The following is a 6000-nucleotide window of genomic DNA, read 5'->3' as shown; positions in this document are numbered from 1 at the left end:
AGAAAGAGGCGCTTCCCGCCCCCTGCTACATAATCACACTAGGAAAGATGTTACTGAAGTGGCCAGGAGACAAGAAAATCAGCAGTTTATATATCCTCGCGGAAAATTCGAGACGTTTCAAGAATGAGAACCCACACCCCCCTCAACTTTATTGGCTAGGGTCAAGCAACATATCCATATCGGAGAAGACACACATTATTGGTTAAAAATTAATAAAAGAAATTCGGGATTGGCTAAATTCAAAACAAGTGGAAAGAGAAGGGTTATACTGCCAACCCAAACAATGACTGAAAGAAATTTAACAAAGAACAATCTTATGAAAAATTTCTCAAAAAAACAGTTCCTTCACTTCGCACCAGGGTGCACAATTGTAGTTCTTCAGTAGTGCCATCTAGAAGAGATTGTTCACACTTCTCGCTACAGAGAAAACAAATATAAATCGAAAAAGGCACAGTTCAGAACTCTTCAAAATTTACAATAGTGACATCTTCTGAGAAACTTTAGAATTAACATGGTGGTTAAAGTTTAGGCTTCCACCAGCAGAGGAGTTTCAACTGGCGCAATGTTTGAATTAGCGGCGCGGAGGTGTACCGCCCGGTACAATTATTATTATTATTATTATTATTATTATTATTATTATTATTATTATTATTATTATTATTATTATTATTATTCGGCCACTTTAGACACGATTAGGGGCCGATGACGTAGATCTTAGGCCCCTTTAAGCAAGCGTCATCATCATCAAGACACGATTAATGCTTGTCCGTCTTCGTAGATATCCAATACTCCTTCATCGTGATGGAGAATGCAGTTCTTCGCTCTTCGGACCACTTTGTGCCAGTTCTTCTCTCTATTTCCGGAAGATCCTTAATTTAGTGTACCTAGACCCTGAACTTACTTCTTTGTTGAACCAGTGACTCAGATCCTCCTTCACTGCAGTTGCCGGTGGAGAGGTACATTTCCAGGTCATGAGAAGATTGTCTACGTGATACACTGATGTTAGGCATTCGAGAAAGAAAAAAAAATCGTAAAACGTGAGGTGGCGTTTCCACATACCAAGAGAGTTTTCAGAGTACAGCTCTGCATTTGACCTCAGAATATATTCGCCCTCAGAATTTGACGGAGGCCAAGGATCTTGCGTAGAAATGTCCAATCTTTTATTTGGATTATCTTTAACTCACCGTGGTGAATGAGGCCCAAGCACAAGGCAGAATACAGAGTTTCAGTACATACTACTGTGGAGTAGTAGGGGTATTTAGTCTGCCATGAGATCGACCCGGATTATTATTATTATTGTTATTGTTATTATTATTATTATTATTATTATTATTATTATTATTATTATTATTATTATTATTATTATTATTATTATTATTATTATTATTATTATTATTATTATTATTATACCGGTTGGTACACCCCTACGCCGCACCTTTGAACTTTCCGCGTTAAGTACTCCTCTACAGGAGAAACTCTGAACTTTACCAACTGTATCAACTTATAAGTTTTCTCAGAAGATGGCGCTACCATAAATTTTGTGATTACAAAGTTGTCAATACTGTGTGGAGTTCAACTTGTTTTGTTTTCCATTAATCAAGAAGTGTGGACATTCTCTTATAGATGTCTCTACTAAAAAAACTATGATCATGCACCCTGGTGCGAAGTGAAGGAACTTTTCTTGAAGATATTTTGTACTCATAAGTTTTCCTATAACTAAATTTCGTTCTTTCATTTGTGGGTTGGCGATATAAATCTTTTCTTTCCGCCAGTCTTGAACTTAGCCAATCCAGAATTTCTGTAATTAATTTTTGACCAATCGTGTCCTTCTTCAATTTTGATGTGTAACTTTTAGCCAGCCAATAAACGCCTGTGGGTGCGTCTTAATTATTCATGAAAAGTCTCGAACTTTCCCCGAGGGTTAAAAAAAACTGCTGATTTTCACGGCTCGTCGCCACTTCTTCAACCTCTAGCTTAGTGTATGGACTTGTAGCAGGGAGCGGGTAGCGCCTCTTCCCTCGGGCAGCAGCTCTTCAACAAGGTAATGGCCGTTTAACATCTTTATTTCTTGCTAGCTCAACAGTTTAACCCTCGGGGAAGGTCCGAAACCTTTTCAATGTAACCTACCTATCTAAAAATGTAACTTAGTTCCGGCTTATGTAAAATTTTCTTATTACTTTAACTGTAAATCGGGGATAGAGAGTGCTTTACCCTCTCGAGCTCCCCTTCATTTTTGATTTGAGGTGACTACGTTTTCATAACCGATTTTCTTCTCTTCTTAATGTATTAAACTTTTTTCTTACACGAGTCACCTCCCTTGTTTGGAAATAGCCCCTGTGTCATCGGCCTAGTGCCCCTTAGGTTTTAAAAGGTTTCATGTAGGAGTGCAAGCAACGCCTCCATTCATCTTGGTATTTTGGGCCACTTAATTAATCTGTTCTTTTCCACTGAGGCCCAGTAGGTTGGGTACGAGTTACCCCAGTTTTATTTGATGTAAGCGGTGCCTTGATGGCAATTTAGTGTAAAAGTCTGGTATTGCCTTTAATAGGCTTGAAAAATTGAGAGCGGGTCAGCTCTTTCTTGTGTTTGAAAAGTGCCTCTGGGAGGCTTGAGGTTAAATGGTGGGAGCAAGTGCTCCATGCAATAAGGGGATTTCTGCCCTTTGGTAATATGTGGTTGTGAGCTGAGAGCTCAGGAATTGTAAAAGGTGGAGCTCGAAGCCCAGATCGTTAAAGTATCTCTAAATCTTTGCCTTCCTGGTCTTGTACCTGATTTGTTAATTTGTTGTTATTTGTTGTATGTTCAAATTATATGTCAAAATTGTTAAGTTTTTGAAAATATAACCTTTAATTCAATTTTAATTAATATCTCAGCTTTGTACTTAGACCCATTCCAGCCCGCACCTTCTTTCACCTCTGCCTTCCACGGATAACTCTGTAACAATTATTACTATTATTATTATTATTATTATTATTATTATTATTATTATTATTGTACCCGGCGGTACACCTCCGCGCCACTAATTCAAACATTGCGCCAGTTGAAACTCCTCTACTGGAGGAAGCCTGAACTTTAACAACCATGTTAATTCTACAGTTTCTCAGAAGATGTTTCTACTGTAAATTTTGTAGTGTTCTGAACTATGTCAATTTCGAGTCGTGTTTGTCTGCTCCATAGCAAGAACTTTGAACATTCTCTAACAGATGTCTCTACCAAAACTGATAACGCTCTCTGGTGTAAAGGAATGAATTGTCCGGAAGAAATTTAACATTCATAAGTTTTGTTTTTGCTAAATTTTGTTCTGTGGTTTGAGAGTTGGCAATATAATCCTTTCTTTCCGCCTGTTTTGAATGTAGCCAATCAGGAATTTCTGTAATTAATTTTCCACCAATAACGTGTTTCTTCTTCGTCTGGTGTATTAGTTTTTGCTGTTATCCAATAAAATTTATGGGCGGGTTGTTATCATTCATGAAAGGTCTAGAGGGTATATAAACTGCTGATTTTCTTGTCCCGGGGCCACTTCAGTAACATCTATCCTAGTGTGATTATGTAGCAGGGGGCGGGAAGCGCCTCTTTCTTCGGGCAGCAGTTCATCCATCAGGTAATGGCCTTTTAATAACTTCTTTGCTCGCTAGCTCAGCAGTTTAACCCTCGGGGCAGGTTCGAAACTTTTATCATGTAACTTTCCTTTAAAATGTAAAAGACACTTGGTATAAATTCTGTCTCTTTAACTACAAATTGGGATAGAGAGTGCCCAACCCTCTCGAGCTCCCACTCATATTGTTTTGAGGTGACTACGTTTTCATAACAGTTTCCCTTCTCTTCGTAATGTAATAAAGTTTTCCTATCGTGTCACCTCCGTAGTATGGGATTAGCCCTTGCATAAGCGGCCTAGTGCCAAATAGGTTTTAAAAAGGTGTATTAGGAGTGCAAGTTACGCCTCCACTCAAGTTGGTATTTTGGGGCCACGTAATTGTCCTGTTTCTTTACTGAATAGGCCTCAGTAGGTTGGGTATTTTTACCCCTGTTCTTGTGTGCCTGGAGGGCAGCTTGAAGGATGAGTTTGGTGTGGCCTTTGAATAGGCTTGAACTTTGTGAGCAGGTTGCTCTTTCTTAAATTTGGTTTCTGTGTGCCTCGAGCAGGCTTAACTGGGTAATTGGGAGCTAGTGCTCCTTGGCATGACTGGGGTTTTCTGCCCCTTTGTTGAACCTTGTTCATATGTAAAGTTGGGCTCATTGCTCAAGGATTGCGTGTCTGGGGGCTCGAAGCCCGAGTCCATTAACAAATTGTAATTGTACATTCTTAATTTGTTAATATGCTACTGAGTACCTGCCATACTTGTTATTTCTTGATCTTGAAAAGAAAATATAACCTTTGTTAAATTTTAAATTAACTTTAATTTCGTAAGTTGAGACCTATTCATCCCAGCACCTTCTTTCACCTCTGCTGTTCCACAGATACCTCGGAACAATTATTATTGTTACGGAGTATAGTGAATTAGCAGAGGTGAAAGAAGGTGCGGGGGTGAACAGGTCTCAAAATACGGAATTAAAGTTAAGATAAAATTTAACAAGGTTATATTTTCTTTTCAAGACTAAGAAATAACAAATAAAACAGGTACTCAGTAGCCGAAACACAATTCGAAAATGTACAATTACAGTGATTACAGGATTTGGGGTCCGAGAGCCAGACACACAATTCTTGAGCTATAAGCCCAACCTTACGATATACAGAATTCAACAAAGGGGCAGAGGACCCCAATCATGCCTAGGAGCACTTGCTCCTCTTTACACGGTAAAGCCTCCTCGAGGCATACAACAACTCAATTTTCAAGAAAGAGCAACTCGCTCTCAAAATTTAAGCCTATCAAAGGCCACACCAAACTCCACATTCAAGTTGTCCTCCAAGGACATGAAAACAGGGGTAAAAATACCCAACCTACTGAGGCCTATTAAGTAAAGAAACAGGTAAATTACATGGCCTCTAAAATACCAACTTGAGAGGAGGCGTTCTTGCACTCCTAATACACTTTATATAAAACCTACTTGGCACTAGGCCGTTACTGCAAGGGCTAATCCCATACTAAAGAGGTGACTTTTAGAAGGAAACAATTTACATCACGTTAAGGAAGAAACGGTTGTGAAAATAAGTTCACCTCAATGCAATATGAGTGGGAGCTCGAGAGGGTTAAGCACTCTCTATCCCAATATGTAGTTTAAAAGATAGAATTGATACTAAATGTCTTTACATTTTAGGGAAAAGTTACATGGTGGAAAGGCTTCGGACCTGCCCCGAGAGTTAAACTGCTGAGCTGACAAGAAAAGAAGTTATTAAACGGCCATTACCTGGTGGCTGAACTGCTGCCCGAAGAAAGAGGCGCTTCCCGCCCCCTGCTACGTACTTTACGCACTGATAGATGTTACTGAAGTGGCCCGGAGACCCGAAAATCAGCAGTTTATATACCCTCGTGGAAAGTTCGAGTCGTTTCAGGAATGAGAACACCCTCCCACAAAAATTTTATTGGTTAACGACGAAAACCCCTACACTAGATGAGGAAGAAACACCTTATTGGTGGAAAATTAATTACAGAAAATTATGATTGGCCAGTTTCAAAACTGGCAGAAAGAAAGGGTTAATATTGCCAACTTAAACAATAACTGAAAGAAATTTAACAAAGAACAAACTTATGAATTCAAAATTTCTCCAAAAACATAGTTCTTTCACTTCGCACTAGGGTGCACAATTGTAGTTCTTCAGTAGTGCCATCTGGAAGAGAATGTCCACACTTCTTACTACAGGCAAAACAAAAATACATCGAAAACGACCCAGTTCAGAAACTTCAAAATTTCCAAGTAGTGACATCTTTTGAGAAACTTGAAAATTAACACAGTAGATAAAGTTCAGACTTCCTCCAGTAGACGAGTTTCAACTGGCGCAAAGTTTGAATTAGCGGCGTGGGGGTGTACCACCCGGTACAATTATTATTATTATTATTATTA

This window comes from Anabrus simplex, chromosome 1, assembly GCF_040414725.1.
Source record: "Anabrus simplex isolate iqAnaSimp1 chromosome 1, ASM4041472v1, whole genome shotgun sequence".
NCBI lineage: Eukaryota > Metazoa > Arthropoda > Insecta > Orthoptera > Tettigoniidae > Anabrus > Anabrus simplex.
The sequence above is the reverse complement of the archived record's forward strand: the minus strand, read 5'-3'. Positions refer to the sequence as shown.